The sequence below is a fragment of the Paroedura picta genome, chromosome 2 (genome assembly GCF_049243985.1).
Source record: "Paroedura picta isolate Pp20150507F chromosome 2, Ppicta_v3.0, whole genome shotgun sequence".
In the NCBI taxonomy this organism is placed as follows: Eukaryota; Metazoa; Chordata; class Lepidosauria; order Squamata; family Gekkonidae; genus Paroedura; species Paroedura picta.
The window spans coordinates 169,336,327-169,355,374 of NC_135370.1; positions in this window are offsets into that span (position 1 = coordinate 169,336,327).

Sequence of the window (19,048 nt, forward strand, 5' to 3'; positions counted from 1 at the left end):
AGATGCTGGGCACTTGAAATTGCACCTGGTAGTCTATAGCAGTGGTCCGCAACCTTCTTCAGGCTATGGACCGGCAGTGGCGGGGAGGGCGATTGCCGTGCATGTTGTGCATGCGCAGCACGTGCTGCACATGTGCGGGAGTGCCGCGCATGCACGTTTGCAGCCGTGTATGGCGCAAATGCACGTGCACGATCCGGCCGCACATGCGCGGGAGTGCCGCACATGCACGTTTGCAGCTGCACATGGCGCAGATGCGCATACGTGGCCCGGCACAGCCCTGCGGAGGCAGGGAGCCGCAGCCCGGTGCCAGGACCTTTGCAGCTCGGCACCGGGCCGTGGCCTGGTGGTTGGGGACCACCGGTCTATAGGGAATTTGCATTTGCCTATACAGCAGTTGTTTAAGAGCTGTACCATAGGATTTTCTTGGCAATTTTTTTTTTACAACGTAGGTTTGCCAGGTTAATCCTTAACCCTCCTCATTTACCTTGGCCTGATGTGAGTGGCGATTGCAGTATGGAAATAAACCGTCAAATTGTTCTGGGTCAATCAGCAATGATGAGCTTGAACCCAACATGTAAAAGCAAGGATGTAAGCCTGACAACTAAATGTAGATTAGATCTGTCATATTACCAATAGCCACTTATGGCTGTGAAAGCTGGATGACGAACAAATCGGACAAGAGAAGAATCAATGCGCTTGAACTCTGGTGTTGGAAAAGGATTCTGCGAGTTCTAAGGACAGCAAAAGTCACAAGGAAATACTACAGTGTATAAAGTCTGATATATCATTGGTTGGCAAAACCATGAAACTCCAGCTCACTTAGGCCAGTGGTCTCCAACCTTTTTATCACCGGGGTCCGGTCAACGCTTGACAATTTTACTGAGGCCCGGGAGGGGGGTAGTCTTTTGCCGAAGGATGTTGCCACTGCCGCCTGAGCCCCTGCTCCGCTTGCTTTCCTGCCGGCGCCCCTGACTTCCCCCCTGCCCACTGGGAGGCGCTGCCAGCAGCAGCTGCACAGTATCATGCCAAGGGGGAGCCCCAGCCATGGCAGCCGCCGAAGAACACCAAAGGTGAGCCGGCGGAAGAGTGGCAAGGCAGCCCCCGAGGCAGCAGCCAGGGAGGAGGAAGAGGAGGAGCTGCGGCCCGGTACCGACTGATCCACAGACTAGTCCCAGTTCGCAGACTGGGGGTTGGGGACAGCTGACTTAGGCCATGTCATTAGATCCAACTCAATGTAGAAAGCAATGATGGTCAGTGGAATGATGGGACAGTGGAAAAAGGAAACCAGGCTGACAGAGCCTGGTGGTTGGACATGATCGGAATGGACACCGGCCAGAACATTGTATGGCTGAGGAAGGGGGTGCGGGATCGGGGATCATGGCAATAGCAGTTCCATGGGACCATCAAGAGTCAGACACGACTGAACGGCTGACAACAACAACAATAAATAGGACAGCCAGCCGGTGTCATCATCAGCCAAACCTCCCACACAAGCCTTTCCGGCAGCTCAGATCTTCAGGAGAGATTGTATTCCAAGCGCAATTGTTTTCAGGAGGTAAGGCTCTCAATAGTGGTGCCAGAGTTCTGGAAATCCTTCCCCACGGCGAGGGATGTTAACTGGCCTTTAAGGCAAATTTTAGACAGCTTGACATGGGTTTTCTTGTTTGGATAAGCTTATGGAAATGCTATTACATAAAATATCTATACCTTGCCTTTTGGTTAACCCCCTAGCAGCCAATGAAGACAAAGCATCAATTAAAACAAATGCACCCATGGAGAATTTTTAAAAATCGTACAATTTTTTTTTCAAGGGGGGTGTTTTCATTGTAGTGATTCATGCATGTTAAATAATAACTCTCAGCCACTGTGAGGCAGGCTGGTGCCGTCTGCACAGCGCAAACACTTGCAACAAACAAGACAAGCCTATTCAAAACAGCTTCAGGAGCCAAAGAGAAGAAAAAGGAACCTGGCTCATCGTTCCGTTTTTAAACTCCTGCCAAGATTAAGTGCTTTTGAAATCCGAGTCATTACAATGAGAGACACTGAAGTACATGTTTTACTTGCCAGTTCAAGTCGATAGGCTTTCAAAGTATTCTACTTTAACTGGATCATATCCTAGATTTGCAGTACTGGGAAATCCAGATCAAAAGTTAGCTTTTTCCAAACATACCTTTCTGAGGGGATGCGATCGCTCTCTTTAAATAGCTGAAAGGTTGTCACTTGAAGGAGGGCAGGGAGTAGTTCCAGTTGGTAGCAGAGGATAGGATCCACATTAATGAGTTTAAAGAACATGCATGATGGTATCAACTAGATATTGGGGGGGACGGACGGTCACAGAGTAGTTCAGCAGTTGAATCAGCTGCCTAAGGAGGTGGGGAGTTCCCCCTCACTTGCGGTCCTCAATTAGTGGCTGGACAGATTCTTCTCATGGACGCTTGAGGCTGATCCTGAATTGAGCAGGGAGTTTGAAGAGATGGCCTAGTTGGCCCCTTCCTACTCTACGATTCTATTGTACAAGAGCATATCCACATTAGGTTATTGCATATTCCTACTGATACATTTGAAACTGAAATACTTTGGCCACCTCATGAGAAGGAAGGACTCCCTGGAGAAGAGCCTAATGCTGGGAGCGATCGAGGGCAAAAGAAGAAGGGGACGACAGAGAATGAGGTGGCTGGATGGAGTCACTGAAGCAGTCAATGCAAGCTTAAATGGACTCCGGGGAATGGTAGAGGACAGGAAGGCCTGGAGGATCATTGTCCATGGGGTTGCAATGGCTTGGACACGACTTCGCACCTAACAACAACAACAACTGATACATTATGTGTACAGAGATCTCTACTTTCATTATTTTATCACTCTTTCCTCCTCTAGTGGTAGGGCCAGGAGTTGGAGGTTTTCCGTCGTGTTGTGGACTGTTGGTTTTACTGTATTGGTACTTTTCTGTTGGTTTTAATGGGGTTTTAATGTTTTTTTTTAGCTGGATATTTTGTAATCCGCCACGAGCCTGCTTGGGAGTGTCGGGTAATAGATGATGATGATGATGATGATGATGATGATCCAGTGCAGCACTGATCATTTATTGCAAGCCCCTCAAATGTCCTGGCTTTCCATTCAAGCCATGCAGAAAGGCTTTCATAAAAGACATTATCCTGAGCTGCTACAAACTGCCATCTCCTTTTTGGTTTTCTTTTCAACCGGCATCATAGCCCACCATCAAGTCACTGACTTCTGCATTATAATTGCTGATTATAAATCACACATCAAGGCGTCCAAGAACACAGACTTCCCGATGGGGCTTCCAGAATAATTCTTGCAGCTGCTCTAGAGCTGCAGTAGCCCTCTTGTATCAACCGGAGGGGGAGGGGATATAGCTCCCACAACCACTTTTCTCAGAGATCACAAAAATGCAAACCTGCATTTCCAGTGGGATTTAAATACCCCGTTGGCAGCGGGGGAACCAATTATTTTTATGATGTCTGCTCAGTAAGATTATGAGTCTGATGCAAGGGTATAACAAAATAGTTGTTTTAGTAATGCTGCAATTATTTGTAATTGTAGAGGGCTTCCGCCACGATGGGAAATGTTTATTGCATTCCTAAACAGTTTTGATTTTAATCTGACTATTCAGTGGATGTCCCCATTGAGGTATTTGTTTCCCTGGAATGAAAGAGGGGATGGCAGAATCAAGAGGGCCATTAAGGTCTCTTTTGAGTGCCACCGTGTGAACTCAACACTGACTAGAGAAAGCTTGCGTATAACTCAGAGCAGGTCAGCCTGTATTTTAAAAAATGAACTAAGCATTCTTATTCCCAGCATATCTTATAACAGGCCTAATTCTACTTTTTTTTATATAGGTAGGTGTCATATTTGTGTGCTTGCATGTTATAGAACAGTGGTCCCCAACCTGTGGGCCGCGGCCCGGTGCCGGGCCGCGAAGGCCATGGCGCCGGGCCGCGGCTCCCTCTCCCCGCCCCCCCCCCAGTAAAAAACTTCCCAGGCCGCAAGCTTGCGGCCCGGGAAGCTTCTTACTGCGGGAGGGCGGAGAGAGGAAATCAGGGCTGGCTGCGCCCGTGCAGGCGCGGCCCGATGCGTGGGCGTGGCCCGCGGGCGTGGCCCGCGAGTGCGGCCCGATGCGTGGGCGCGGCTGATGCGTGGAAAGGTTGGGGACCAGAAAGGTTGGGGACCACTGCTATAGAATAAGAGTTCTTAACATTCACTACAGCTGGGAGTCCAGGTCACTTTCAAGAGGGAGATAATGGTTTGAAGTGATAAAGAAGAGGAGTTGGCTTTTATACTCTGCTTTTCACTACTTGAAGAAGTCTCAAAGTGACTTCCAATCGCCTTCCCTTCCTCTCCCCACAACAGATACCCTGGGAGGTGAGACTGAAAGAGATCTGACAGGACTGTGACTAGCCCAAGGTCACCCAGCTGGCTGCATGTGGAATCAAACCTGGCTCTCCAGATTAGAGATTTGCCTGGCCTCAACCAGGGCCGGGGTCTTTTCAGTCCTGGCCCCAACCTCGTGGAATGAGCTCCCAGAAGAGCTAAGATCCCTGCCAGAGCTATCTAGATTCCGCAGTGCCTGTAAGACGGACCTCTTCCGCCAGTTGTTTGGTTGAGACCAGGGTGTGTGTGTGACGAGTTACGAACAGGGGGTCCTGCCCTATCCTCGGCATTCCCATATTGAACGCAGAAGACCAAAGCCCTGTTTTTACATCATTGGGCCATGATATTGGTCCTGGTTAGGTCCTGGTTAGGATTAGCTAAACTGGATTGGGGAACGTATTTTTGAGTTTACACCACCATCTTTATAATTGTCGCTGTTTGGGATAATGTTCTCTTAACGTTCTGATGGGATTTGATGGGTTATTCTGTTTTGTGTTTTTTTAATTCTGTAAACCGCCTTGAGGTGACATTTGTTGAGAGGCGGGGTGCACATTTCTAGATAGATAGATAGATAGATAGATAGATAGATAGATAGATAGATAGATAGATAGATAGATAGATAGATAGATTTTTAAAAGCTGCCACTCTTAACCATCTCACCAAGCTTTATAGTGTATCTCCCCCCCCCCAATATATATATACGAGTAAATAAGCCCGCTGCACTCAAAATGCAGCGGGCGCTAGCGGGGCGCACCATGAGGGCGGCGGGGCTCTGCGGTACCTTGGGTGTTGGCGAGCGGGAGGGCAGGAGGCAGTCGAGGGGCTGTGGCGGCTTGCAGTGCTGCCACAAGTTGTGGCTGGCGGTGGCTGGGTGGCCAGTCTGGCGATCTCCTGTGACGGCGGAGCGTCCGGCGGTGGGTCGGCAGGCGGCGCCACTGGAGCTGGGTGGCTGGCGGCCCATGTCAGAGTGCGGCGCCGCTGCGGGGGGGCCTGAAGCTTCCTCCGGCGGCCGGCACTGGCTGTGTGGTCCGGCGTGCGAGGCGTTGTGTGCAGTGGCGGAGCGTCCCGCACACGCGCGGCAGGCAGGATCCGTCGCGGGTGGCGTTGCTGGAGCTGGGCCTCCCAAGTGGTCAGTCCAGCGGCAAGGGACCAATTGCGAGCCGCGCACAGCGCCTGCCAATTGGGCCCTCCAATTGTCAGTCTGGGGGAAGGGGCCAACCGGCACCCTTCCTCATCTCGGACAGGGCCCGCCGACGGAGCCCTTACTGCATTATTTTATCCGCTCCGCGGGAGCGGTTAAAGATACATACATTTGCCAAAGCTAGACTACCCTAGCATCAAAAGTAAAAAAAATAAAATAGGTTGTACAGTCCCCAGATGGAAAAGAGATTTCCTGGCATAAACCCTGTATGCAAACTACATCTACAGCAGCTGAAGCCACATTGTTTTCATAAAAAGTGACTGTCACTGACTATTATTTCTACCAGATCGAGTTCACACTGGTGATAGCCATTAGCCGACAGCTAGCCAGACCTCTGCACTTTGCTAGCATGGTAATTAAATTTCAGCCGTTGGCTGCATTAGGCATTTCCATTGAATTTAAACTGTAATAACTAACTATTTAATCCAAGATGGGAAAGCAGCAGTTAATTTACTTGCAAATGGGCAAAATCCACAACTGCCCGTACACGTGCTTCCTCCTTAGCAGCCCCCGCTTTGTTGAGTGGCCTGCCAGAGGAGACCAGAAAGGATCCTGCCCTCCTGACTTTCTACAAACTATGCAAAACTGAATTCTTCAAGCGGGCTTTTCTCTTTGAGCAAGGGAATAGAGCCACACAAAACAATTTGCAAAGTTACTTGGATAGATTAGTAAGGACCGGAGTGAATACTGCTGTGTACAGTTTGCCATAATTTGCATCCTACTATGTAAGCTTGCATTATTCTAACGTATCGTGTTAAAACCTACACATAGAGTCATAGAATCATAGAGTTGGAAGGGGCCATACAGGCCATCTAGTCCAACCCCCTGCTCTACGCAGGATCAGCCCAAAGCATCCTAAAGCATCCAAGAAAAGTGTGTATCCAACCTTTGCTTGAAGACTGCCAGTGGTGCCTAATCGAAGGAGGAGTCTGCCCTGTCTAGGGCTGCAGCTACCCCACTGGTGAAGGAGAGAGAGCCAGTGCGGATGATTTATGGCCAGCAGCCACTGCAGGTGTGCTCAGTGCCTGTCCCAGTGTTGCCTAATCAAAGGAGGAGTCTGCCCTGTCTAGGGCCGCATCTTGCCCACTGGGACGACGGGGGCAGAACTGAAAATCCGGACAAAACTGATCTAGGAGGAGGTGAAGAATAAGACTCTTCCCCTGAGGAGCTGAGCATGTCTACTTCTGCATTTGAAAACATGGAGGGACCCCTACTTATGGTTTTGGACTTAAATCTAGGGTTTTCAGCTCTTAAAGGTAAAGGTAAAGGTATCCCCTGTGCAAGCACCGGGTCATGTCTGACCCTTGGGGTGACGCCCTCTAGCGTTTTCATAGCAGACTCAATACGGGGTGGTTTGCCAGTGCCTTCCCCAGTCATTACCGTTTACCCCCCAGCAAGCTGGGTCCTCATTTTACCGACCTCGGAAGGATGGAAGGCTGAGTCAACCTTGAGCCGGCTGCTGGGATTGAACTCCCAACCTCATGGGCAGACAGCTTCAGACAGCATATCGCTGCCTTACCACTCTGCGCCACAAGAGGCTGCGGTAAATATTCTCAGTTTGGTAGTCCCATAGGTCTCAATTGAACGTACAATTTTTAAACTCTTTTGAATTGTCAATATTTTTTTAAAGGTCATGATCAAAATATTTCTTACGCAGTGTCATTTTAAAGTAATTCCTTAATTTTTCCTATTTCCTTTTGCACACACTTAATTTCAATTGCTAATTGTTCAATAGCCAATAGCATAAGGTCAGGAGAACATTTTGTGAGAATGGCAGCCCATTTACCCTTAAATGTTTCATTCTCCGTGAATAAAGTGGAGAACTTTTAATTTCTTAATTCCCCTTGAAATCCTGTTATTGTTAAGATATTCATTGCGATAAACTGCATGAATATGGGCCTTAATCCTACGTTAGTTTAAATACTGGTATGGGTTCCAATCCCCGTTAGGTAACCCCATTACCAATGTCCAGGGGTGGCAGACTCTGCACAATTTGATTACGGTCATTGTTATTAAATGTAAGCCCTCTTTGTCAAGTCACCATGAGGTCCACAAGACAGAAGATCATGGAAGACCCGTCAGCTGAGAAACTGGAGAGACGAAAAAAGATTCAATCTGACGGTGGCATCAAATTGAAAGAGGTCTTTATTAGCCTTGATTTAATGGCCAACCCCCCCCCCCCCACACACACACACACACACGCTAGTACAGTTACGAACACATAAAGAAGAAATGAGTGGGAGGAGGGAAACATATCAATCCTCTTGGTAGCAGCCTGGAGATACAGCAAATGCTTGTAATAAGAGCTCCCTTTGGAAAGGCTATGCACACCTGCAGTCTCTGCACACCTGCAGTCTCCACCAGCATCCCTGAGGGATTCCGTTTCAACTGCGTTGCTGTTGGCGAAGTCGTCATGAATCAGCAAAGCCTCCCTGCAGGATTGCTGACAAGCTTAGATAGGGAAGAAGCAGAGCCAGGGATGGATGGAGGACGGAAATGGTAACAGCATATTCAAAGGGCTGTAAAAGGACAGGGAGGGGTGCGTATCTGCTAGGATGCACCTACCACCATTCAGCTGGGTGTGTTTTTCCCATCCTCCTGCTGGACAGTAGCTCACAAACAGACCTTTCTTTCTTGTTGGGAATGTGTGGCTCCGGAAGGATGTCTCTTTTTGGCTAGAATCCGCTGTGTGTTGTTCGCTAGAATCACAGCTGAGCTGTGGACACGCTCTGTGTCCCGAATGCGCTCTGATCCATCCTTTTAAAAGAGAAAAAGCACTTCCCTGTCAGAGCGATGTGCTTTATTATTTCATTTGCCTACAAAAAGCCAGTAAGTTCTTTGGGGGTTTGGTACTTCCTCTGTATGTTTCTGTTCTTTGCCCTTCTTCTCTTGCTTGTAATAATCCCAAATTCATGTTTGCAAGCAAAGGAAAATAAATTATTTGTGCACCTCTGGTTGCAAATAAGTTGCAGCACCAAACACTTCAGCATGGCAGGCATTAAGCTGAATCTGTCAGTGAGATACAAAAAAAACAGAAGAAAAAATGATGAACATCTTGTTATAATTACAAGAGCCAGCATTGTGTATTGGTTGAGAGCGGCAGCCTCTAATCAGGAGAACTGGATTTGATTTCTCACTCCAACACATGCAGCCAGCTGGGTGACCTCAGGCTAGTCATAGTTCTGTTAGAGCTGTTCTAACAGAGCAGTTCACTCAGCGCTCTCTCAGCCCTACCTGCCTCACAGGGTGTCTGTGGTGGGAGTAGGAAGGGAAAATTATTGGAAGACGTTTTGAGACTCCACCAGGCAGTAAAAAGGGGGGTATAAAAACCAACTCGTCTTATAAATGAGGCTGAAACTCTCTTCATTGGGGAACTGCCTATTGCTTTATGGGCCCCCGCAGGGCCTTGCGCTCTGCGGGTACAAATTTACTGGTGATTCCTGACCCATGGGGAGTTTGCCTGGCCTCAACCAGGGCCAAGGCCTTTTCAGACCTAGCCCCGACCTGGTGGAACAAGCTCCTTGAAGAGCTGAGGGCCCTGCAGGAGCTTCCACAGTTCCACGGGGCCTGCAAGACGGAGTTCTTCTGCCAAGTCTTTGGTTGAGGCCAGGGCATGGAAGATCTAGAGGCCCCTCTACATCTACACCTGAGAATATATTTAGGAACAACTATATTGTGATAATCGGCGCCCTGGGAATCTGACCCTGAGCCACTGGGTGTCATGAACCTCGATTCATGCCTGCTTAGTTTCGTTTTCTGAAGCCTGGCAAGGTCAAGGGTTGTAAACCTGTAAATCTGTCCTCAGGCTCCAAGATTCCTCTACTTTCCCAGCAAGAGTTGTTTTCCGTTGCTTTATCAATCTCTTCCCGCAACCTTGCATAGACAGCCTAGTCTCAACAGGGCTGTAACTGTAGAGATTAGATTCCGGCCATCTGGAAAGCCTGTGAACCTTAGCACCTTTGGTGCCCTCCTGCTCTCCCGCCGAAATGCCTTTGTACCCCTCCCTTATCGAGAGAAACCTATATCCGTTCTGAAATGGCTATTGTTCCCTGTTACTATCAAGATCTTTGCTTAGGAGATCTTGACCTGCTTAAGCTGTATGTAGACTCCGTTTAATAAAGTTCCTCCTTGGATTTTCAACTACCTGTTGGATCTCGGATGTGTCTTTACAAGGGACTCTGCTAGCTGGGCTCAGCTCGATTCCTGACACTTGGTGGTGGGGGGGGATGAGGTTGGATTTTTTAATTTATTATTCTCACAGTCAGAATATGTTGTGGTTTTAATGTTTTATCTTGTGGGTATTTATTTTATGCGGTAGCCTGCCACAAGACGACTTGCTCGATAGCAATGGGCAATAAATCGAACAAACAAATAAGGTGAGTGTTGCGCTAGAATCTTAGAAACCCACGTTCAAGTCTCTACTCTGCCATAGAAACTTGCTGTAACCTACCTCACAGGGTTCATGTGAAGATAACATAGAGGAGAGGAGAACTTTGGGTCCTCTTTGGGTCCCCACTGGGGAGAAAGGTGGGAAATAAATGAATAACAAGAGTTTGTTATACTGTACTCTTCTGTATTCCAAGGAAGCAGCTTACAACTGACTTCCCTTCTTGCCCCCACAACAGGAACCTTGGGAGGTAAATGGGGCTGGGAGAGTTGAGAGAGAACTGTGACTGGCCCAAGGCCCCCCAGCAGACTTTACAGGGAGCTGAAGTGGGGAATTAATCTCAGTTCTCCAGATTAGAGTCTGACACTCTTAACGACTAAGTCCTGGAGATCTAGGGATGGATCCAGGATCTCAGCGGGGTACAGTACCATAGAATCAACTCCCCAAAGCATCCATTTTCTTCAGGGGAACTGATCGTTATAGTCTAGAAATGAGGTGTAATTCTGGGAGATCCCCAGGTCCTACCTGGAGCCTGGCATCCCTAATCCCAAGAATTCCAAATAAAGATTTGCTCACCAGAGATATCTTTCCTACTCCTGCCTTGTCTCCTTGCCTCCTCCTGCCTCCATCACTTCCCCACAACAAATTCCCCGTTCGGTAGGTAGGGCTGAGAGAACCTTGCTGTTACTGCTCTGTGAGAACAGCCCTATCAGGGCTGCGACGAGCCCAAGGTCACCCAGTTGGCTGCACGTGAAGAAGCAGGGAATCAAATCCAGCTCTCCAGGTTAGAAGTCAGCACTCCTCACCACTACACCAAGCTTGAATATCTAGAAATAGCAAATCCAGTTTTTATGCGAGCAGAAATGCCCGTCCTCTCTCACTCTGCTAATTTGGTCCTTCAAAAAGTGTACAAAAGAGGGTTGCCAACTCCACGTCGGAAAATTCCTGGAGATTGTTTTTTTTTGGGGGGGGGGGTTAGGGTGGGAAGGGATCTCATCAGGCTATGCCATAGACTCTGCCCTCCGAAGCAGCCATTTTCTCCAGTGGGATCTCTGTTGTCTGGAGGTCAGCTATTATTGTCCAGGACCAGCTAGGAGGTTGGCAACCCTACATGCTGTGTGGACTGTGTATTTTGGAAAAGCAATGGTGCAACCTAGTTCTGCCTTTTCTTTTTTACTACACTTTCTCTTTGCAGCAACCCTGAGAGATAAGTGAGATAGAATCACAGAATCATAGAATTGGAAGGGGCCATACAGGCCATCTAGTCCAACCCCCTGCTCTACGCAGGATCAGCCCAAAGCATCCAAGAAAAGTGTGTATCCAACCTTTGATTGAAGACTGCCAGTGAGGGGGAGCTCACCACCTCCCTAGGCAGCCGATTCCACTGCTGAACTACTCTGACTATGAGATATATGGGCCAAGATCATGACAGAGTGGGGAATTTGCACTTGGGTCTCTTTGGGTCTTGTCTGACCTGCTAACCCCAGAGGTTCCCAATCCCATTGAGCAAACAGTTTTTGTTTTTTGTTTTAATTTTGAGAACAGCTATTGGGCCCCACACCAAAATGGCTGCCTAGGGAGGATGAGTCTAATCGCAAAATGATGGCAGGTTCCCACAGTGTAAGCTTCCCCACTGATGCCCCCTGCAGGCAGTGAAGGAATGCCTCATGGATTCTGAAGCACATTCCAGTGGTGCAGGGGAAAGTCGGGATTGGCCCTTAGCGCTGGCAAAGGAACGTGGGCCCCGGGAAGCACATCAGCACACGTCGTGATGTCTGTGGGCATGACCACGGGCACCTTGCTGGGGACCACAGCTCTAACCCCGACACCAGGCTGGCTTTCCTAATGGAAATGTTAAATAAATTATCCAGGCAGTGGTTGAACTGAAGACAGCTCTCCCACTCTCTGAGGAGTGATTTGCAAATATATATAAGAGCAAGGGAGGCAGAGCAAGGGGGGAAGCCTAAACTGAACGGCACATCCCAAAGCTGCTTTGTGAAATATTAATAACTTCTGCATTTGGCAAGCAAGTGCTGTCCATAAAGTGGATATGACATTAAATGCTGCCAAGGTAGAGTTCAATAATAAAACAAACATTGAGTAGACAGCTGCATCTGGCATTTAGAGGACTGGAATATTCCCAACAGCTGCATTCTTTACTATTGCACAACCATCCAAAATGATGGAAGAGGACTCAGGAGAACGGGAGTCAAATCTCTGCTGCGCCACAAATCTCACTGGGTCACCTTACCAAGTGCCCTGCCTGGATTTTGCAACCCAACGGCTCAAGTACCATCATTTGGGCTCCCTCTGTATGGCTATCCCCCCCCCCCAATACCTTGAAAACAGAACCCTATGAAATCAAACAGCTTGATTATGCAGCCCAAGGGGAAATGTAGAATATCAGGTATGTAAACCTTCGATGGAGATTTAGAGGTTGCTAGTAGAACAAGTCTTTCAAGATCAGCACCTAGACTCCTGCGACACGATCAGGCAAGCACGGACAGTGACTGATAGAGGCGTCACAGGTAGCAACAGATACAAAAATGTAGAGCCGGAGAAGCAAGGAAGAGGCAAACATATCTCTTTACTATAGATACAGAGCTGCTCAGGTCCTGATAAGGACCCTACGGAGGGTATCCATTTGAGCTGTCCTCCAACAGCTGCATTGGCTCCCAGTAGAGCTACGGATCAGGTTCAAGGCATTGGTGTTGACCTCCAGAGCCTTACGTCGTCTGGGACCTGCGTATCTGAGGGGCTGCCTCTTCCAGTACGTCCGCCGGAGAGCACTTAGGTCATCTGGTCCAAACCTGTTGGTAGTCCCTAGCCCCAAAGACATCTGCCTGGCCTTTTCGGCCCTAGTTCCAACCTGGGGGAATGAGCTGCCACCTGAGAAAAAGGCCCTGGTGGAGATATTACAGTTCTGCAGGGCTACCAGGCCTACAGTTCAGGCTGGGGCGACCTACTGAAAGGATCCCACTCTGATCCTTGCAGTCCTCCCCCAGTTTTTCTCCCCCATCCATACAGCTGAAGATCATGCCATATCCAACAGGCAGGGGAAGAAATGATGGCAGAAGGGTGGGTGGGTGGAATAAGTAGTTTGATAGCAAATCAGTCAATATTAGTTGCCGGGCAAAGAATTTGGCTATTTTAATGATTTAATTTTTTGTAATGTTAATAGAATAAATAAATACCTATGTATTTTTAATGGGTTGTAAACCACTTCGAGCCCTATGGGCAAGGGGTGGTTTAGAAGTCTAATAATAATATGTTTGGATCCTATGCATGAGTTCTGTGTACCAAGATGCACGAGGTAAGGTTGGGGGAGCTTGGTCTGTTTAGCCTGGAGAGGAGATGACTGAGAGGGGATTTTATAACTATCTTCAAGTATTTAAAAGGCTGGCATGTAGAGGATGGAGCAGAGTTGTTCTCTCTTGCCCCGGAAGGATGGATCAGAACCAATGGGATGAAATTAATTCAAAAGAAATTCCGTCTCAACATCCATAAGAAGATCCTGAGAGTCAGAGCAGTTTCTCAGTGGAACAAGCTTCCTGGGGAGGTGGTGAAATTTTTAAACAGAGGCTGATTCTGTGAAGACTGAAGGGGGTGGCAGGTTACAGTGGGTGAGCGATAGGGTTGTGCCCTGCATAGTGCAGGGGGTTGGACTAGATGAACCAGGAGGTCCCTTCCAACCCTAGATAACCTCTCCCATGGACCAAGTTTCCACTACTCTTGTGCAAGATCACTGGTTTTTAGTGAACCTTTGTACAAACTGAAGTTTTAACAGAAGAGGAAGTGAGCTGCGTGGCAAAGAGTATCTAGCACGCATGGGTCTTGTTCACTGAATTCACGTCATAATTTCTTTCCTTCCCCTCACCTCCTGCCTCCCATTTTTCTCTCTGAGACACTGGCTGGACCCATGGAAGTGTTTATAAGGACAGAAGGAATTATACCCACTTGGTGCAACTTTCTTGCCTTCCCCTTCTCTCTGTGGCCCAAATCTACTCCCTGCTCCAAAGACCACTCTTAGGGAGCAGGGGGCTCCCAGGGACCCCATTTGGGGTCCACCGGGAGGGGAAAGACAGAGCAGTCATGTTCCACAGATGGAAATCTTTCTGTCTACAGAGATTCTCCAGTGGATGCAAGGTTTAGGCTGGTAAATTGCTCAGCCTGTAGATAATACAACAGCGACACAAAGTACCGATTCGCTCCTTTTTGCTTTGCTTGCTTGCTTGCTTGATGCCTCTTATCACTTTCATCTCTCTCATAAATATAAATTAAGAGCATCACTGGAAGTCAGGGGGTTTGTTTTGTCACCAGGCCCCCCCAACATAAATCATTCATTATGAAGTAGATTTTTTTTTCCTATTTGGCTTTCTTGGAGACTGAAATTAAATAATCTGTTTAAACTTTGTAATTTCGGGAGCACTTTGCACATTGATTTTTCTGATGAGGCTTCGATCATCTGCCGTGGAATCTCCGCCTGCTGCCTGCTCTAGGGCAAACACATGCAGTGCATCATAATCATCTTGCATCAACCAAGCGTTTCCCCTTGTAAACAGCCCATACTGAATTGCAAATTCGCAATGTAGGGACAGAGCAGACCACTTTGCACCTTGAGCGCAGGTGTCCCAGAGCAGCCCCAGCACACCTGTACTTGCCAAAGAAAAAGGAAAGAGGACCAACTGGAGGATCCATCTGGCAATGCTCTATACCAGTGGTCCCCAACCCCCAGTCCGGGGACCGGGACCGGTCCGTGGATCAGTCGGTACTGGGCCGCAGCTCCTCCTCGTCCTCCTCCCCGGCTGTTGCCTCTGGGGCTGCCCTGCCACTCTGCTGCCGGCTCACCTTTGGTGCTCTTTGGTGGCCGCCATGGCTGGGGCTGCCCCTCAGCATGGCACTGCGCAGCTGCTGCTGGCAGCGCCCCCCAGCGGGTGGCGGGAAGTCAGGGGCGCCGTGGGAAAGCAAGTGGAGCAGGGGCTCAGGTGGCGGAAGCGATGTCCCTTGGCAAAACACTACACCCCCCCCCGGACCTCAGTAAAATTGTCAGGCGTTGACCAATCCCCGGTGATAAAAAGGTTGGGGACCACTGCTTTATATAGCAGAATTTTTCTTCTACCTTAAGGATTCTCAAAGTGGCTAACAATCGCCTTCCTTTCCCCTCCCCACAACAGGCTCCTTGTGAGGCTGGTGGGGCTGAGGGAGCTCAGAGAGAGCCGAGACTGGCCCAGGGTCACCCAGCAGCCTTAGTGGGGAGGAAGAATGGGGAATCAAACCCAGTTCTTCATATTAGAGTCCACTGCTCTTAACCACTACACCACACTGGCTCTTGTGAGGATTTTGGATTAGGTCTGCAAATCCTAGGCATGATTTGGGGGAACCAATTCCCATTGAATCTAATGTGACTGAAGCATTCAAACAAATTAAGTGGTAGAATCCAGGGGTAGTAGACTATATCCAGGATCTGAACATCATTTACTTGGGCCTTGTGCAAATCTGCTATATGTCTCCCCACTCCATTTGTAATCTGCCAAGACATGATACAAATATTCTTTTTCAGGGTCAGTCTCCCCACCCCCAGGTGGCAGCTCCATCACTACCAGATTAAGCTGGACAAGTTCTTACCTTTTGGGCTCTCTGAAAGAGAGGGCATTTAAAACCAGCTTTTGAAGGCCCTTGATAGAGTTGCCTCCAGGTGGCGTCTGGAGATCTCCTGGGATCACAAGTCAGCTCCACGCAACAGAGATCAGTTCACCTGGAGAAAATGGCCACTTTGAAGGGTGGACCCTATGGTGTTATGCCCCATGGAAGTCCCTCCTTTCTCCAAACACCACCCTTGTCAGGCTCCATCCCCAGAATCATCTAGGTGTGTCCTAACTTGGATTTGGCAACCCATCACTTGAAGGTTAATGTTTATTAACTAATTTAGCAGGCTAGCTGATTAGATGGTTGGTGTTTGCTGCATGGTATCTTTTCTGTGTGTGCTTCATGTATTAGGTCAGGGGTAGTCAAATTGCGGCCCTCCAGATGTCCGTGGACTACAATTCCCAGGAGCCCCTGCCAGCATTCGCTGGCAGGGGCTCCTGGGAATTGTAGTCCACGGACATCTGGAGGGCCGCAGTTTGACTACCCCTGTATTAGGTTATGAAGACGGATTCATGAAGGAGAGGTCTGTTAATTGCTCCTAGCCATGGTCACCAAGGGGGACCTCCCCATTCAGAGGCAGAAAGCCTCTGAATACCAAGTACTAGGAGGCAAGGTCAGGGGAGGCCTCGCTCTCTATGGCCTTTCTGTTAGCCCTTGAAGGCAACTGGTTGGCTGCTACGTGAAACAGGGTGCTGGACTAGATGGACCACTGGTCTGCACCAGCAGGGCTGATGTTCCTATAGAGATCTGTGTTTGGCTTCCATTTTGTGAGCTAACTTGGATCCCAATTAGGAGAAAGAGGAGAGGAAAGTATTTTGAAAACGTATCGTAATTTTGAAATGACCACTGGATCCTTATTAATTGGTTGAAATATCGAGCTGGCATGGCAGTATAGATGGTTTCCATCTTTTTTGTGTTATGGGTCACACAGAATTTCCGCTGGAGAGGTAGAATCAACAGTTTGAGACTTGTTTTGGTTTTTTTAGACTCTGATTTTTACTACCCGAAGGAGACTCAAAGGAGTTTACAATCACCTTCCCTTCCTCTTCCCGTAGCAGACACCTTCTTTGGTAGTTGGAGCTGAAAAAGCTCTGAGAGAACTGTGACTGGCCCAAGGTGACCCAGCTGGCTGCATATACAGGAGTGGTTCCAAATGCTTTTCCTTTGGCTCTGAACCAGTGTTTTGAGGCAGCAGTTAAGTGCCTAAGGCAGAACAAGCTGATTAAGCTGGATCCAGGCAGGAAAGAGGTAATGTTAGTCTGAAAGGCTAATGTTTTGGAGGAACTGGATCCAGTTATTATTGGAGGCCAATTATTGTCAGAGCCAATAAGAAAACAGTTCACCCATTTTTAAACTGCTACATTGGCTGCTAGTTTGTTCCTGAGTTCCAATGAAGGTGCTGGTTGTGATCTCTGTACTTATTGTCGTCAACTCCCAAAGATAAAGGACCATCTCTTCCCATGTCCCCTTACGTGTCATTTGCACTCCTTGGATTGCAACCTGCTAATTTAGAGCCTCTTGTGGTGCAGGGTGGTAAGGCAGCAGACATGTATTCTGAAGCTCTGCCCATGAGGCTGGGAGTTCAATCCCAGCAGCCGGCTCAAGGTTGACTCAGCCTTCCATCCTTCCAAGGTCGGTAAAATGAGTACCCAGCTTGCTGGGGGGTAAACGGTAATGACTGGGGAAGGCACTGGCAAACCACCCCGTATTGAGTCTGCCATGAAAACGCTAGAGGGCGTCACCCCAAGGGTCAGGCATGAGCCGGTGCTTGCACAGGGGACACTTTTACCTTTAGCACCATAGAGACCAAGAAGATTCTTCAAGCTATAAGCTTTCAAGAGTGACGGACAAAAGGAATGTTTTGATAAAGACTGGGGTGGGGTTGCAGGACAAAAAGAGTTGGTTCTCATACGCCGCCTTTCGCTACCCGAAGGAGTCTCAAAGCGGCTTACAATCGCCTTCCCTTTCCTCTCAGACTTGTTCTCTCTTGCCCCAGAGCAGTGGTTCTCAACCTTCCTAATGCCATAAAATGATGCCAGTGTTCTTTCACAGGGATTAAACCGAAACTGACCAATGGCGTGGAGATCCATGGTTCATGATTGTATAGAAATTGGCAGATTAATATGTCTACCCTTTGAAACCTGCCAATTGGTTCTCCTGCTCAATCTTCACCACAGCCCATCCCTTCTCTGCAGTGGCTGCCTCCTTAAGGAACAGGCTTCTTGAAAAAGGGGGGGGGGCTGCCATCCCTGGAAGTGTTTAGGAGGTGCTGTAAAATGGAGTTTTCATAGGATTTTGGCAGTTGGTGTTTTCTTGAGGGGGGAGGTATTACTGGGGTTTTATTGTGTTCGGAATAGTTTTGTTTCTAATTCTTACTTGTTATTCATTATTTTTACACTCTGCTTTTCTTCCTGACATAATGCACATTGTTCTTCTCTCCTCTATTTTAACCTGTCAACAATCCTGTGAGGTATGTTAGGCTAAGCATGTGTGAACTGCCATGGTAGAGAGGGGATCTGAACCTGGGCCTTCTAGATCCTATATAACAGGGGTAGTCAAACTGTGGTCCTCCAGATGTCCATGGACTGCAATTCCCATGAGCCCCTGCCAGCTGGGGCTCGTGGGAATTGCAGTCCATGGACATCTGGAGGACCACAGGTTGACTACCCCTGCTATATAATGTGTCTTCAGCCACAAGGGAAAGACAGAATATATTGTAATGACTAAAGAAAACGGGTTGCTGCTTGAGGAAGGCTCCCCGAACTCCACAGCCTCTGAACTCTACCCACATTTTGGCCCTGCGTTACCACTTAATGTGACAGCTGGTAGGGATCCCACTTTTGACTGCTCCAAAGTAAAAAGAAAAAGCTAGCATCTTCAGGGCAACAGATAATATCCCGCATTGTCATCTCTCTATCTACTCTGTGGCTTTCCTGGCAGAGACCTGATCTTCCCCACCACCTCAGGTTGCCAACTCCAGATGAGGAAATTCCTGGAGATTTGGGGGTGGAGACTGCAGGGGGCGGAGCTCGGAGAGGGACCTCAGCGGGGTGTAATCGGGTCCAGTCCACCTTCCTATGCAGCCATCGTCTGCATGGGGACAGATTTCCATTTGCAGATTCCTGCATGTAATTCCTGCATGTCTCCAGGCATTGCCTGGAGGTTGGCAACCCCACCCGCTAATCTCCCATTTCTGAACTGACAACGCCAGGAATCCAACCTGGGACCGCTTCCCCGTGCGAAACAGATGTTCTCCCGTTGAGCCCAACCTCTGTCTTTCAGCCCATCGGCCACCTGCAAAGAAATCTTTAAGAACTCCCCACCCCCATTAAAGCTGGAGGTGGTACCGTCCACCTCAGAACGCCACCGCTTGCATTTCCCCACCGCCCACCAGAATGTTCCATCACATGACGTCGAGGGGTGAC